General features: G+C 38.5%; 1 long non-coding RNA gene across 1 annotated transcript in view; it reads right to left on the bottom strand.

Moving 5' to 3' along the window:
• The window catches only part of LOC141570067 (uncharacterized), a 61,253-nt gene that overhangs the window by 30,892 nt on the left and 12,502 nt on the right, over positions 1 to 17,859 (bottom strand). The window contains exons 2-3 of the long non-coding RNA XR_012493876.1: positions 16,626 to 17,388; positions 10,382 to 10,459 (exon numbers count right to left, since the gene is read on the bottom strand). This is a non-coding gene — a long non-coding RNA (uncharacterized LOC141570067). The remainder of the gene's footprint in view (positions 1 to 10,381; positions 10,460 to 16,625; positions 17,389 to 17,859) is intronic.

Genomic DNA, 17,859 nt, shown 5'->3' with positions numbered 1-17,859 from the left:
TCTTTGTAGTTCTGTTTCTGATATCTAATCTTCTCTGTTCTCTCTAAATAATTATTGAAATTGTTCTATTGTTCAGGTGACCTCATTTGGGACAGAGATTTTTATTTTTGCCTTCTTTCACTTTAATTGCTATTTTCAAAGAATGTGCGTATAGTGAGAACTTACAGTACTGATCTTCCCTATACTTGTTAGAGCCAGTTGTGAACATTCTGTATTCACAAGAGTGATTCTCACAAGTTATTCAAGTTACCATTTGGAAGTGCAGACCCAATGAAGAGAACGAACAAGACTCCCTGAGTCCTATTCTTTCCTGCAGTGCAGAGACATTATGGAGTAGTCAATAGAAGCACTTTGCTTTAGATTCAGATGTACCTGGATTCCAATGCTTCCAAGCCATGCCACTTGGATAAGTAACACCTCTTTATGAGACTCTGTGCTCACTTCTATATGAGAGTTGTAACCATCTCATGGGACATTGTCTAGGTAAATGAGCAAATGCTTCTGAAATATTTGGCACAAAGCCGGGAGCATAATGAGTTTAATCAATAGTATCCATTATTATTAAATTTCAAATAATGTCTGTCTTCTGTGATTCTACTGGGGAAAAGGATTCAAAAGCCTCTGGCATACACATAGGGATATCAACTATTTTAATTTTTTTTTCCAGGTTCATGGGGTCCCTCCTCGAAGCTTTGCAAATATGGAATAGTCCATTTTGGCAGGCTTGCCTCATCATTTCAGGGTTTCTCCACATCCCAGAACATTTTTGTCTTTACCCACTATAAACACATTTAGGAATTCCTGGCAGGGGCCATGCTGATGAAATGAAATGAGCACAGGCTTTGTAGCCAGAGACCTGAATGACCTTGGGAAATTCATTAACATCTTTGAGCACTCTATGTTATTAGCTGTAAAAGAAGTGTAAGACTTTCTCTGAAGGGCAGTCCTGACTGTAAAACAAGAAATGAGATCACTATATAAAATATTTCAGTTTCATACTGAGCAATGTAGAGAGACACAACAAGGAGAATCTATTATGTCTCATTTATTCCAACTAATAACTGTTCCTTCCCCTGTCCCTCATCCTCGTGGCACACATGGCCAGTGTTTGGAGCACCTAAGCCATGGTTGGTAATTCTCCCTTAGGAGGAGACAATAGAGTGACTGATCTTCATCACAGTAAACCTTCTGCCCAGAGGGAAAAACAAAGGTGGCTGTCAGAAAGCTGTCATGATGCTTTACTGGCCCTGATTCCCATGGGCAGAATAAAGAATTACTACGGGAAAACGGTCGTATGCATTTATATAGTGAGAGGTGTTTTTGGGGATTAGGTGGGTGATGAAAGCGTAATCATTACAATAACTTTATAACCCAGGCGAGAGAGAGAGAGAGAGAGAGAGAGAGAGAGAGAGAGAGAGAGAGAGGAGAAAGATGAGTTCTCTCGTTAAATATTTGCCATTTAATATCTTTTTGTCATTGGACAAGTCAATGTATTTTCTTATAAATCAGCAAGAAGTAGACTCAGATATTTGAGAGGAGGAATGGACCTTAGATGCCATGTGGCACAATCTGCCTTTCACAGAGAGGAACAAACCCAAACCAGAGACGGTGAGGGAGCATGCATAAGGTCAGGCACTGCCATTTGTTTTGAATACCTTTCGAGAGATCTCATGACACACCCTGCTTCTTCTGGAAAGTGAGGTAAGAGTTCCCCAGCCGAATTCTGGAATAAGGTCAGTTATAAATGCCTGTGGCAGCCACCTTCTCTTTTATAGTTTAGAAAATGTTCGTCTGAATTTGTTATCAGGAAACATAGACTGAGGGGAAGGAATATATTTTTTCATATGTCAGGAAGCCAGGGGTAATAGAACATCCACTTTTGAGAAAGGTGAGATAATAAATCACCATGAAATACAGACTGCTTTTGAGCTGTTTGTGAAATCCTGGCTTCTTGAAAACAAACCAAAGTCAGTGGAGAGTAAAAGCCATAATGTGTGCTTTTTGTGTGGGTTTATTGGATAGAGGGTATATTTTGTGATTGGATCACAAAAATGATCTACTAGAAAGAAAAGTGCACTGTTTCTCTACAAGGGGAGACAAGGAAAGAAACCAACTTTTTTTTTTTTTTTTTTTCTTTTTTTTTTTTTTAGTTTTCTTTGGCCCTGGAACTGTTTGCAGATGGCACAGTCATGATTTGAACCCAGATTCAATGAAGTCCAAAACCCAGGTTATTTCCCAATAAGCCAAAGAAATGTTCCAATTCCAACCTACTCCTGGCAAGTTGACAAGCAAACGTCTCTTGCAACAGGATGATTATAGTTTCCCCTGACAGGAATTGCGTACAGGGCTGGGGAAAAGGCCAGTAGCTCCAATGGGCTTTGCATGAAGGTTGAAATTACAGGAACTATTCCAGACGAACTAGTTACCACCATTGATTGATAGGGGAAGTCGGTTTTAATGAACCAAAATCTGTAGACACCTTCATCACACCATAACGTAGATAGACTAAACTGATTGGTTAGGCTAATAATTAAGATCAGATCTTATTTTGGAACATAAAGGCTTAAGAGAGGAGAAGCTTGCCCAAACACAGACTGTCAACAGTCAAGAGGGAGTGGGAATTCCCCTTAACATGGCAAACCAAATATTTCAAGACTAAAATTGTAATGACACATCATATGGAATATATCCAATTCCCGTATTACACAAGTAATGAATTAGTAACTCATCCTTAGAAAAAAAACAAAAAACAGTTCACACTTTATACCGAAACATTCCTCCATCTTTTAGAATCACTGAATTCTAAGTGTTCTTATCCATCTTCCTTCCTCTGAGAAAGAGCAGGTGCCTCCACAGAATATACTCACTAGGAGTCCGGAAGCGAGGTATATTGTGCCCTCACTGTTCCAGGCCACTTAGTGGCCTTTGGCCCAGACAAGTGGAGCTTTTAAAAATCAAAACACTTGAGGCAACCGTCAATAAAAGTTTCCTTCACCTGCGATCCCCCAGCCCATGGCCAGGACTAGAGGATCAGCCCTCTTTTGGGATTGAGACCCTAGAATTCCAGCCCATCTCTCCATTTCCTCCAATAGCTCTCTTCCATAGGGGTCATCAAGTCAGTAACGCTCACTGGCCATTTCGAAGATGATGTTTACAATTTATAGTACAGGTGACTTGGGAATCTTACTCAACTCCCTTTATAAGCCTAATCTTGCAGGTGAAATGGGATGACGTATATAGAACACGTAGCATATTTTATGACCCACAGAATACAAACTCGTAGAACAGAGTAGAGCAGGGTCCAGTGATGCTCGAGCTTGACTCCTATTCTGCTGATTTCTCCTCTGGCTACTAAGAAGCCTTGACTTTTAGGCCCTGGACCCTGCGTCTTAAGGAAAGCTAAGTCTTCTCGACTGACTCCACGTATCTTGTATTTCTATTCTGTGTAGGAAGAAGTTAGCCTCTTTCCAGTCTCTTATATTTTGAACTGGTTGTTCCCTTCTCCTGATCTCCAGCCCCAGAATCTCTTGCATTGACCCCTCCCAAAGTTCCTGCTTAGGTCAAATTTCCTGGTTCTATTTTTCTAGCACCTGCTCTTAATTAATTCAAAATTCCCAGGTTTTCTTTCAGGCCTTATTGTGTCTTCTCAGACACTTCCTTAGATGGCATCCTTTGTCCCCAAACACCTAGGATCCACATGGGTTCTTCTATTTTTCACAACTGCTTACCCTAAATCACTGCATGAACATAGGTGAGCTTCTAAACACAGGTGATGGGAGGTTAGCGTGTATGTATCGTTTACTTATTTATCTATGCATTATTCATAAATTACTTAGTGAGCACCTCTTAGTGTTTGGCATTTTTTAAACCTCAGAGGACATTCATATCAATATAAAATAATTCCATTTAGGGAAAGATAAATATCAAACTTTTAATACAATGTCATTGGATGCACATTAGAATCTCCTGGGTACATTAAATAGAGACGCTTGATAACCCAGACCAGTGGAATCAAAAACCCCAAACAGGGCTTGGGTATTGGTGTGTTTTGATAACTTTCCAGGTGATTCCATTGTGCAGCTGGGTTTGAGAATCCCCTGGATAAAGAAAATAATGAGATGTTTTGAGATGTCCAAGAATAGGCTCTTATCCTAACTGATAAGCTACCAAAGGCCACCTGGGGGAGATGACACCTGAGCTGAATCTGAACAGCGGAGTTGTCCAGGTGAAGATGTGGGAAAGCCATGCCAAGCACAAAGGAGCAAGGTGGATTCAGAGAATTGCACATAACTGTGGGTAGAGTTTAGAAAGTGCTAAAGTGTGTGGACTTTTATCTAGCACACAAGGGGGAGGCATCGAAGGACCATTTGCAGGGCAGCAGTGTGATTTGTCTTATGCACATCTGAAGCACCAGGGCATCGACTGGGGAAGGAATTTTCCTTCCATTGTAACTTTACCCCAGCAAGAACTATCTCCCCTTTAATAAAACCTCCCAAACTGTTGGCAGCTACCTTGGTTTCAGATGTTACGAACAGGAAAATCTACCCATGAGCTCACCTTCGTCTTATCCTTTCCTGAAACAAAGGACAGCTGTTCTCCCACTTGGATGTGCCTGGAGTAAAGAAGGGCCCTTGGTATTCTCAGCTGACTGCAAAGAATGACCTGGCCTCATCCAGATGAGTCACAGGTACTTGCGGATGCCAAATCAAATGTATTGAGACATTCTTGTTTTTAAAAGTATGTTGTCTCTGATAGGGTACTGTCATCATTGGGAGGGGAACACTAGGGATCATATCTGCTACAGAGAAAATATAATGCATTCCCTGGAAGATGGCCTGAATTTTAAAGAAATTAAGCAGTAATGATACGTGAAGTGCTCTTTTCCTAGTTTTCAGTACAGAACGTCATTCACACATGAAACAAGCCTTTAGAATAGCTTCAGCTCTTGTTTGTGGTGCTGGATATTATGTTGTTAGTTTATATTTAGATTTTGTTCTTTAGCATTAAATCTCAGATATACTATCCATTTACTGACAATATTTCAGACAAGAAGAAGAAGGAGAAGGAAGAGAAGGAGAAGAAGAAAGATAAACTTAATGTGTATGTGATTTGTGAAATAATCTAATTCCAAAAACGTTGAAATGTATGTGTGGGGGTAGGGATGGGGAAGATACGTTCCATAATAAAAATTCCCAGGAGGGAAATCAAAGATTGTTAAAGGTACTAGGAATTTTATAATCAGTCGCCCCCAAAGCTCTCTTTTTAGACAGAGAAATCAGAAGCCCAGGAAGGCTTCAGTTCCTCAAGGAACTCACCAGTTCCCATTACCATTGCTCCAGGCCTAGCACACAGTCTGTCCTGGGAGGTGGCAGAACAGAACCTAGAACCAGACTTTCTGAATTTGAGTCCTGGCTCTGCAATCTCCCAGCTGTGTGACTTTGGACAAGTGGCTTCACTTCTCTGTGTCTCAATTTCCTCATTTGTGAAACAGAAATAGTAATAATAGTTCTTAACTCAAAAGGACATTATGAATATTAAATGTGTTACTACTTGTGACATTCTTAGAATGGTACTTCATAGTAACAAACATGCATTAAATGTTAGTTATTATAGCCCATCAATACATCATTTATGAGTGGATAGTCTAGCTAACAATATAGGATAGTGAGAATATGCCATGTGAATTGATAAACACTTTGCATGGATTACCCCATCTAATTCTAAAAATAGATGCACGCAATATCTACTCATATTGCTCCATATTACAGACGAGGCACTAACATACAGAAGGGTTGAGAAACTTACTCAAGGCTACATAGCTGGTGAGTGACAGAGGAATGGTTTGAAACTATATGGTCTGATACCACATATTTCACTACTTAAATATGTATTTTCTAAGAATATTCAGGTAAATGCTGCTTTATGATGTTCTTATGAGCCTCAAATATAATCATTTACTGACATTCTGAAAGTAGTAAAAAATACACACGTGTGAAATGATGGTGATGACTAATAAACATATGAGAAATCCTACGCATAGGAGCCTTATTTAGCGTATCAAAAGGTATTAAAAATAATAATTAGCCCGAGGAAACAAAGAACAAGTCAAACTAGTATTTTGCTACACCACAATGCAATTTGATATGAGAGTGTCACGTATGCAAGATAACAGCCATTGAATACATTAACAAAAGAGCTTCCTGAGACATGAAGCACCATGATCTTTTGCTTGCTTCTTTACTAAAATATACTTAGCTATGATATATTTTACTTATTTACATGCTTTATCTCTAACCAGTTTCCCCAGCTATAAATATGAGGAGAAATAATGAGGTGTTTTTCTCTTCTTGGAAGTTATTTGGAATACTCTAATGTTGTGGAAAGCAAATCAAACTTGAGGTTGGGAGAGGAGGTTTCTGGTTCTGGCTTTATTATCAAGTAATTCCCCGTGCAACCCAAAGCAACTCTCACACTTGCTGGGCTTCAGACTACTCTGTCTAAAAACAGAGGAACTCACCAAAAACCAATGCAGTGTGATGATCCCTAAAAGAGAAGTAAGCCCTTCGCAAAATGGTGGTGCAGAAGAAAGAGTTCTGAACTCTTCCTGGGAGCTTGGTAAGTGTCAGTCACTCCCAGTTCTCCTACTGTTCCGGTCTGCGTCCTGCCCTCTCCAATGCCCACCCACACACCTGACCTAGAATTACAGCGTTACCACAGCTCTACTTCCTCCCCACGACACTTCTTACCCTAAGCTGGAAAGTCACACCGATTCCAGGTCCCTGACCATCTTTGCATACAGGTCCCGTCATTTTCACAAAAACCTCTCTAATGTTCTAAACTTCCTTTCCATGGATTGTCAAGAAAATACATTCTTGGCACTCAGCAGGAGCTCCTTGTTCAAAATGCTACGCATTACGAAGTCGATGATTCAACACGCACTTTTTAGTGCATCCAACCTACGAGCTGCCGTGCTAGAAGTGAACTCACACTCCCTTGATGCTACAGCGCCATCTTTCCTGAGGGTGGGGCTTGTGTTTCTTCTGCGTCCAGTTTCTCATACGTATATTATGATTTCTGATTTTGCAAAACAGGACATAGTTTAACCGAGTCCTTATGGGAGGAAGCACAGCCCAGTGAGCAGAACAATGATTTGAAAGTCCTGGGTTCTATTTTCAGCTCCACTGTTGACTAGCTGTGCATTCAGCCCTAGGAAGGTCAAAAGCAGAATGGCCTTGTGTTGAGAACTTTCTCCGTATGTACAGCTCTAGATGGAAAACAAATCAAGCATCTGGCTCTCAGCCTTGAGGAGCTGTGGTCTTTGGAGAATAGATGTGTAGTCACACTTTGTTTTGTTTCTCAAAGTGAAAGAACAGAACAAACTCTGGGGGGAGAATGAGTTGGCAGAGAAAAGAAGAAAGAAACCAAATAACCTTTTAAACAATCGAGGGGTTAAAGGATTGTTTGAGCCATTCAGATCAAAGAAGGCTCTTTGGAGGAAGTTGGAGTTGCCTGCATTTGCAAACGGAAGGGAAGGGGTAAAGTTTGTAAGACTTCTCCAAACTTGGACACTAGCAGGTGTCCAGAACTCTGCCAGGTGGGGGATTCCGGTAGGCGAGGCTGTGGACACACGGGGGGAGCACAGGCCCCCTGTAAAATGGTCTGTTGCTACCCAGCACCAGATAACTGTCATGGGGAGAGACATAGGCTGCTGTTGCCTGAACAGCTGAGTTTTGAAGAGAAAGTAAACAATTAGAATTTTGTCTTAATTTATAGATGATGAAGCCTAATCAGCTTTTAAAGGGGTACTGACCAGGCAAAGCTAAACATAGTATAGCCTAGGCAATGCACTTTCCATGTCTCTTTGACCTGGAGATGGGATGGAATTAATCAGGGTTTTAATTATGTGCTCTGCTTTGAGTCGGTAGAAGCTACATGTAAGTGTGAGGCAAAATGTGTTATCAGTGACACGCAACCGTGTCACTGCACATTGAAATACCTGGGAGTTTTAAAAACATTGATACCTGGGTTCCAACGCAAAGATTCTGATTTAATTAGAGTGGGCTGCAGTCTGAGCGCTGGAATTTTTAAATACTCCCCAAGTGATTCTAACATGCAATCACAATTGAGAGGGAGTAGTAGGGGATTGTAGAAAAGTTTGAGAATTCCAGAAAGGTGGGTAACTTTTAACTTGCTAAAATGCATAGCTAATCCCTGAACGTGGGTCAGAGAATTGATATACAATTTGGACTGCTTTTTCTTTTTTTAAACTGGGACTCTTAACTCGAGCATCATTGCTGGTGGCCTTAAGGTCTTTGGGCTCATTAGGATCCAATGACAACAGATTGCTGGGCAAACAAGGGTATTGTTGTAAAGGTCAAACATAGCAAAAGCCAAAGGACAGTGCAAGCCAAAGCATAGCTACGTATTTATAAGGGAGATTAATTTGTTGTCTGATGGCCATGAACTGGGCAGTAGAGCAAAATGAGTCTTTTATAAGTCAAATTCAATCTCTGTCTACATTCTAATGGCTGTAAAACTCACCATGTAAAGTTAATAATTGGTGCATAAAACTAGACATGATAAGTCTCACTGGTTATATCCCTGGCTAGTTCTTATTTCAGCTTTGGTTCCTGCTGCTCTATTTCTCATAAAACATGTTAGTGTGGATTGAGTATATTAAGTTATGTGCAACGGGAAGTTAAATGAGGCATTTCCTCCTGTCTAGGTGTTTCAGAAGCGGCCCAACAGAGCTGGTGCCAAGGAGCCCCACTTCTAAAGCTTACCTATAAAAGGATCCACTAAGAGATTATGGAAATGGTTTTACCATGTTATCACATTGGCAACCTCTAATCAATGAAGAGTGATTAAAGAAGCCGACACTCAGGATTTTTTTGAATGGTGTTACCAATTTAGTAAGTGTCCTCATCCTCATTCTCCCCCCGAGAGGGATGTGTTTCTTCCTTAACACAAACCAAAAGAGAAACACATCAGTGGAACCACTTGGAGAGTTTGCTATATGCCTTCTGGACAAAGGGACTGATGTCTGACTCATACTTGAAAACACAGGGACGGTGGCCTGGACTACCTTTTTCTGATGTCTAAGAATGAGCTCTCTTGGGAATAAGCAGCCCTTCCCGAATTTGGTGGGACAAATAGGACCCTGTGCAAAAAAGGCAGATTGAGTCTTTTGGGGAGAGATTGCCTGGAAAGGTGAGATGACCACATTAGTAGGGATGAAGAGAGAATGAAGAAGTTATAAGTGGCTAGCCTGAGACAGCATACAAGGAGTCAGTGAAATAGTTACTGGGAGGTGCCGTGAAAGATAGCTAAAGGAAGGGATTGTCAGAATAAAATAAAAATAATAAGCAATAAGAATAAAAAAAAGACCTCACCAAAATGCCCATGAGGGAAAAGTCAGTTGGGATCCACACAGAGGATTGCAATGACAGATTATAATAGCACCAGTCCACTTTATTATACCTTTCAACCTTCCCCTTGCTTGCCTACCTTCCCCTGTCTCTGGAGAGGCCAGAAATCACTGTTAGGAAATGGGGAGAAGCTACAGAGAGAAAAACATGAGGAATCCAACCTGCCCCCTCCCCCTATTCCTGGATTTCCAACCCAAGTGATAACAGAGATGTGACAGGAGACAGGGTTAAAGTTCATATGGAATAGACTTTCAACTGCGTTACACTTCACACTACCTTGAAAAAAAATTTGTTTTATTTCATTTATTACCTGTTAGTAATCAGAAAAGCCAATGAAGAACTGCCCAGAGTTTTATTGGTTAGTGGAACCTGGCAGTTGTCCGGGGGGTGAATAGTCAAAACACCAGGTTTGAAGGGACAGAAGCAAAATAAAAATTTTGCTTGGAACCTACCAAACCCAGCTCATACAATAAATCAGTTTAACTTGAATACATAAAATGTTTTTGTGGTACAGATTCAATTTAATTAGAGTGCAATGTAATGTCACAGTCATCTTTTCAAAGTCTCGTCCTTATGATCAGCTTTGCTGTATCAAAGATGTGTTGGGTTAAGATAGCAGTCCTGCAGGATGGTAATAAGTATTCCAGGGTCAAAGATACTGGAAACACCTAGTTTATTCAAAAAATAAATAGGTTTTCTTACGGTAGGTTTTCTAAGAGTCTTTAATAGGTGAACATGTGTTGTGAATCTATATAAGGGGATATTGTATAGAGCATTTTCAAATTCATTTGTCCATGGAATATTTTTATTCCCCAAACTTCTGGCTTTCACTTAATAAATATTTTCTGAACACCTACCATGTGCAGGTCTGAGGGATGGGTGTTGGGGATTAGCTGACTACCTAAGACATATTCCCTTCCCTGAAAGTTGTTATATTCTAAGGGGTTGTTTACCTTAGTCCTTTGTTCTGTAGAATTCTCTTTGGAAAGATCTTCTGTATGCCACTTTTCCAGATTTCTGCCATGGAAAACCTATTTGTTAACACAAACATACAAATCACCTAAGAAGAATTTGCCTTGTAAGATAGATGTGTTTTTATAAAACATAATAAAAACATGCATTCACAACCAAGCATGACAAAAATGCTGTGCTCCCCTTTTCTCTCTATCCTTGGTCAGTTTTAGCTGAGGATGAAAACCCTGATAAACTCATATAGCTATCCACCTCTTTTCTCTTTTTCCCCCTTCTCTTGACTCTTTCCCCTGTACCAAAAGACAAATCCCCACAATTTCCTTCCTCTCCTCACTCAGAAAATATCTGACATCAGCCATTTAAAATTGTTTGAACTTTCTGTGAGGCATTTCCACAAAGGTTTTAGTTATACGTTGGTGAGTATAGCTGGACAGTTTTGGGCACTTAACTTTTTTCTTTTTCATCAGTCTAATACACATGCACACACAAACATGTACACATACACTCACACACACACACACACACACACACACACACACACTCCCTTAAAATAGGGCCAAATCCAAGGTCTTGTTCTTGCAAGTGAAGTAAGAGGTCTATGTTTAGCAACAACAGAAATTTCTCTACCCTGTGGTATCCCAAAGGATATTCTCATCTAGGTGTTTCTTGTGCTACGGTTAGCTTCTATTCTCAAGAATGTGTCTGCATTCAGTTAACTACGGCATCTAAATCTTGAGGAATGGTGTTCAGGAAAATATGGAGGGTGCTAGTAAGAAATTTTACCCGGATCCTGGGTAAAGCTTGATGATCCCCCGCTTTCTGCATGGGGTGAGCAGGGACTTAGTGCCTGAGTAGCTGTGGACATATCAGATGTCAAAAGGAGATGGTCCACTGGTCATAGACATATGTAACTTCCTCTTCCCTTTCAGTCATCACAGGTTTAGTGGGAATTTCCATTACAGGGAGAGACCCAAATATCCTAGCCACTACGCCCTGAAATGCAGTCTCTTCCTCCACATCTTTTGTGAATTGCTGACTCCATTTTTCCAACTTTCCCAACACATATCAGATTCTCTGTCCGGGAATGTGGGTCCTGGATCTGGGGATTTCATCAATGAATCCTTGTGGGCAAGAGACAAAATTATAGGCTGTATCAAACACTGTAACTGGATTCGGAATGCTTTGGATTATCTAAATCAGTCTATAAAAAGTCTTTTATAAGTTACTTTAGGACCTTGATCTATTCAACACATTTCTCAAATATATTTCCACTCCTTCCACATTTTGCCATCATTTATATCACCGTTTGTGTCTAGGCCACCATCATATAAGACCACAATAATAGGTTTCAACTGGTCTGCCGACTTTTACTTTTATTCTCTCCGGTTGATTTTTCACATACAAGAATAAATAACCTTAAAAATAAATCAGGGTTTCTGCTTCTGGCCAAAATGAAGTAACAGGGCCAACTTGAAACAATCAGAAAACTGAAAAAATACACACACACATGCACATACACACAAACACAGGAACAATTTTCAGATGTTGGTCCAAAGATAGTACAGGACTGTGATCCACCGCATATGGAAAGCAACACTGTGGCCAGGAGTGACCAACCGTCCCAGCTTGCGTGGAACTTGGGGAGGTTCTCAGGAAATCAGTCTTTCAGTGCTGAAACTGGAAAAGTCCTGGCTAAATCAGGAAACGCTGTTCATCCTAAAAGCCCTGTGATTTCACCAGCTGACTGCTTGTAGAAAGTTTCCAAGCTGTGGCACAGGAAGAAGGGGACCCAGCTATAACCCACCTATTTGATGAGTTGCAGAGACAGAGACAGAAGTTAAGAGAGGTAAGAAGGATAGACTTTGAGGGGTGAGTAACAGGGGGAAAAAAAAAAAGTTGTACACCAAGAGAGGTAGAGCTCTAGAGAAATACAAATCGGTCCCCTAAAGTCATTGGCTGAGTTCTGATATGCACATTCAGGAGAGACAACCAACTGAGGCTGGGGAAAGAAACACCAGAAAGAGGTAAGTGGAAAAACCCTTGGAGTTCACATAGGGCTGTAATTAGTTTGTTACCCTAAAAGCAAGAATGGAAATATTAGGTTGGTGCAAAAGTAATTGCGGTTTTTACAATTGTTTTTAACCTTTTAAACAGCAATAACGTTTGCACCAACCTTAATGTTCATTGAATTATGAGATATTAATAGAATCTTCAGAGGTGCTATATCCTAGAAATGGGGATAAATTAGCCCTAGACTTATCTTGACCTATCTTAACAAAGCTTAACAAGATAGGATCCAACTGCTTTTAAGTAACTCACAAGTAACCTTGTGCCAGAAAAAAGAAAAAAATCTAATATTACTTAAAAAAATATAACAAAACCCATCAATACACTAACAAGATTTGCAGCAGATTAGATGCTGTAAAAGAAAATATTAGTGAATTTGAACATAGAGCAAAATAAATTATCCAAAATAAATACAGGGAAGAAAAAAGATTTAATAACCAAACAGAAAACCAGTGAGATACAGGACAGTATCACTGATGTTACACACATGAAATTGGAGTTCCAGGAGGAGAAGTGGGAACAGAATATTTGAAACAATAATGGCTAAAAAATTGCAAACGTTGATAAACTTTAAATTATAAATTTAGAGATCCAAGAAGTTCAATGAGTCTCAAGCAGGAAAAATACTTTAAAAAAAAAAGCCAATAAAAATCATAGTGAGATTGAAAAAAATATCACAGTGATAAAGACAAAATCTTAAAAGCAACGGAGGGGAACATGGGGGTGAGGGGAAGGGAATAGATTATTTAGAGAGGAACAAAGGTGAAGATGAAGGCACATTTCTCATCAGAAACTATTTAAGCTAAAAGATACTAGCAAGATATCGTTAAAGTACTAAAAGACAAAAATCTGTCTACTAAGAGTTCTTTATACAATAAAAATATCCTTTCAAAATTAAGCCAAATAAAGATTTTCAAACAAACAAAAGGGGAAAGTATTCATAATCAGCAAATGTTTACTTCAACAAATATTAAAGAAAATTCGTTAGGCAAATGAAAAATAATAACAGGTAGAAATTCCCGTCTACATAAAGAAATGAAGAGCACCAGAAATGAATACTATATGGGTAAATATAGAACAGAATTATTTTCTGTCATTTTACGACCTTTTTAAAATATGGGAAACTCTTCAAAGTTAAAAAAAAAAAAAGCAGTAAATTTTGGACTTTATGTCATAAATAGAAATGAAAGGTATAGCAATATAGCAACAAAGAAGAAGGATGCAAGGAGAAATGATACGTAATGTTGTAAGGTTTTCACATCATTCATGAAGTGGTACAATATTACTTGAAGGTAAACTGTGATAAGTAAAAAATGTGTACCGAAAACCCCATAACAACCACTAAAATATAAAAAGAGTTACAGCTAATAAGCTAATAGTGAAAATAAAACAGAATAATAAAAATACTTGTCTAAAACAAACAAACAAAACTGCAGGAGTAAACAAAGAGAAGATAAATAGAAAACAAATAACAGATTTAAAAACCAACAATGTCAATAACTACATTAAATGGAAAGGTATAGACAGTTGAATTAAATGACAGATATTGTTAGATTAGATAAAAAGGCAATAGCAAACTATGTGATACCTGAAAGATATCACTTAGCAAATAGATTTTAATAATTAAAAATAAAAGGATAGTAAAAAAATATACCATGGACATTCTAATCAAAGGAAAGCTGGAGTGGTTATATTAATATCTGACATTTTATGGTTCCAACAATTATATTGGAAATTTTGACACCCCATTCTCAGTAATTGATAGCAAAAATAGACAGCAAATCAATGAGTATATACAAGACAGAAACAACACCATCAGCTAACTTGACCTACTTAGCAGTTACAGAACACTTCATCCAACAACAGCAGAGTGTATGTTCTTTTCAAGGGCACATAAGCACTAAATAAAATAGACATTATTATGAGCCATAAAACAACTCTCAATAAATTTAAAGAGATTAATATTATACAAAGCATGTTCTCTGACTATAAGAGAATTAAAACTCAATAACAGAAATATATATGCAAAAATCTTCAAATATTTGGAAATTGACCTATGAATTAAAAGAGGAAATCACAAAAGATATTAGAAAATGTTGATCTGAATGAAAATAAAAACACAATATATCAAAATTTGTAGACTGCAACTGAAACAGTACTTAGAAATATATATTAAATGGTTACATTAGAAAAGAAGAAAGATTTTATATATCAGTGTTCTCAACTTCCACTTTAGGAAACTAGAAAGAGAAGAGGAAATTAAACCTGAAGCAAGAAGGAAAAACATAAAAAAGAAGGAATAAAAAAATAAAAATTACCCTAATTAAACACTTACAATGACCCAGGCATTGTCTTAAATGCTTTATGCCCAGTATCTTTTCTAATCTGGTCCCAACCTTATGAGTTAGGTATAATTATCCCACTTTTCCTTCTATTTATTTATTTATTCATTTTAATTACAGTTGGCATTCAATATTAAATTAGTTTCAGGTGTACAGCACAGTGAGTACACATTTATATAATTTATGAAGTGATACCCCTGATAAATGTAGCACCCCCTTGAGAGCTTACACAGTTATTACAATATTATTGACTATATTTCCTATGCTGTACTTCACATCCCTGTGACTATTTTGTAACTGCCAGTTTGTACTTCTTAATCCCTTCACCTTATCCCATTTTTCAAATAGGAAATTGAACCTTGCTGAGGTTCACTAACTACCCCAAGTTCATGTAGTTAGTCAGAGTTGTCACATTTGAACTCAGATCTCTATGCAATATCCTGCAGATTTAATCGAGCATATTTATGCTGTTAAACATATTTTATTATCTTCAAGTTTGATATTTCTCTATTGCATATATACATATATATACAATATAATACACATATCAAACTTTATATGCATGTATTTATATGCATTGTATTTATATGTATATAATATATATATATATATATATATATATATATATATATATATATATATTATACAGAGGGTGCCAAAAATGTACACACATTTTAAGAAAGGAAAAAACTATTAAAATTGTAATAATATATACCAATAACAAAAGATGAATACAAGTCACGTTTGACTTCTGCAATTACAAGAGGTGTTCAAAGTGGTTACCATCAGCATCCAGACATTTCTGATTACGTCAAACTACTGCTTGAGCAATGTTGACCAAAGTGTCCACTTGTATACATTTTTTTGGCACCTCCGGTATGTATACATACACACACTGATTATTAACTTTGAATCAGAAAATCCTATCCCTCTAGCATGTGGGAGAACAGTTCAGAGATCAGCCTTTGCTAGCATCATCTCTGAAAACTGTTCTATCAATGAAATGATCTTTCATAAAGGACATCTGTGGAAACAGTCTGTGACTAGAGCCCATAAATAATTTCCACTTGTTCCTGCCAGTCTTTCAAGCTATGTGTCCTTGAGTCATAGAGACATGGATGGACAGCTGAGTGTCACAGCTTACTCCATGGCCACCAACTCAAGTGTTGATATCTGCTCACAAAGATAAATCCAGCCCCCTCCAAACATTAGGTTATCAAACTTGTGTTCTTTCCATGAGAAGCCAAATGTATCTCTCTCCAAGCACAAAGTATTAAAGAGCACTGGGTGCCTGATTCCTATTTCTGGGATGGCCACACAGTTACTGTGTCATACTAGGCAAGTCACTTTTGGATTTTCAGTTTTCTCACTTAGTATCCTCAGTTTTTTGTTTGTTGTAATTATTGTTGTTGTTGTTTTCAGTTGTAAAATGGAAGAAAGGCAGCATCTCCCATATCCTTTCCCTGTTGACTGTTTTCTACCCCTTCTCTCCTACACAGTTGATAACTCTGACCGCCTTCTCAGTATGACTCCTGCATTATTGGTTCCCAATCTCCATGAAGGTAATAGTCAGGTCATAATATTCACCTACTCAAAATCTTCCAATGGCTTTCCATTTCACTGGAATAAAACCTGAAGTCCTTATAATAACCTTACAAAGACCCCAAAACATGATTCTCCCCCATCCTCCCTGCCCAAACTTCTGTCATTTCTCTGACCTTATTTACTATTCTTTTCCTCTGCATTAGTTTGCTAGGGCTACCATAACAAAATACCACAGAATAGATGACTTAAACAACAGAAATTTATTTCTCACAGTTCTGAAGGCTGGAAGTCCAAGATCAAAGTGTCAGTAGGTTTGGTTTCCTCTGAGGTTTCTCTCCTTGGCTTGCAAAGTGTAGACTTCTCACTGTGTCCTCATAAGCTCTTTCTTCTGGTGCGGTGTTGTGTGTCCAAATTTCCTCTTCTTATAGCTGTATTGTGTGTCCAAATTTCCTCTCCTTATGAGGACACCAGTAAGATAACATTAGGACCCACTCTAATGGCCTCGTTTTAACTCAATCATCTCTTAAAAGGCCCTATCTCCAAAAACAGTCATGTTCTGATGTACTGTGCATTAGGACTTCAACCCCAATGTGAGATTTGGAGGAACACAATTCAGCCCGCAACACCGTCCCTCATTGCTCCAGTGAAATTGGCCTTCTGTCTGTTTTTCAAACACACTCTTGCCTTTGTACTTAAACTCTGCAAAGCACAATCATGTCTGCTGCAATCTTATAACTTTAAGGCTGCTCCCATAACCTGATGGACTTGTCAACCCTTGGCTAGAACATGATGTAAGATTTATCCCAAACTTCTGTTGGTCTCCGTGCTTCTCACTGTTTTTCAATTTGTTCCTTTTGACTCCTTAACTCTTCACTCTAACAGTTTGACTTTAACAGTTTGGCTTCCTTTGTTTCATTCAACTCAGTCAGTATATGACTTTTATCTTCACTTCTGGCGTGGCCACCATATTAGATGGGGCTAATCGATTCATTCAAAAGAAGTGTATCAGGTTATGTGACAGTCACCGTTAGAGTCTAGGGATACACAGAAAAACATTAAGATTAGAATTAATCTGGATTAATAAATTCAGGAGCAGTATACACAGGGCACTCTCAGAGTCAAGAGAAATGACATTTAAATAAAGTGGCATTGGGAAGGCTTCTAGAAAGAGGTGGCAGTACAGGTGAGGTTTGAAGAACGAATAGGAGTTAACCAGGCATTTAATGGGGAAATAATTTTCTAGGCAGTCTTAGCATCATGTGTAAAAATGTGGAGGCATGGAACAGCATGAAATGGACAGAATAAAGGGCACGCTGAGCAGTGTGGGATAATGAGATTTGGTGGCTATGGGGCTGGAGAATAAAACCCTTATGTGCTAAGATACTGTAACTTCAAAGCTCTAAGGAGCATTAACAAATTCTAACAAGGGAATACTTTGGTCAGATCTTTAGGAAGTTAAGTCTGCCATCACTAAAGAGGAGGATTTATAAGAGATAGTTCTGAAC

The sequence above is a fragment of the Rhinolophus sinicus genome, linkage group LG02 (genome assembly GCF_036562045.2).
Source record: "Rhinolophus sinicus isolate RSC01 linkage group LG02, ASM3656204v1, whole genome shotgun sequence".
Taxonomy (NCBI): domain Eukaryota; kingdom Metazoa; phylum Chordata; class Mammalia; order Chiroptera; family Rhinolophidae; genus Rhinolophus; species Rhinolophus sinicus.
Note: the sequence above shows the minus strand (reverse complement) of the source record. Positions and strands in the feature narration are given on the sequence as shown.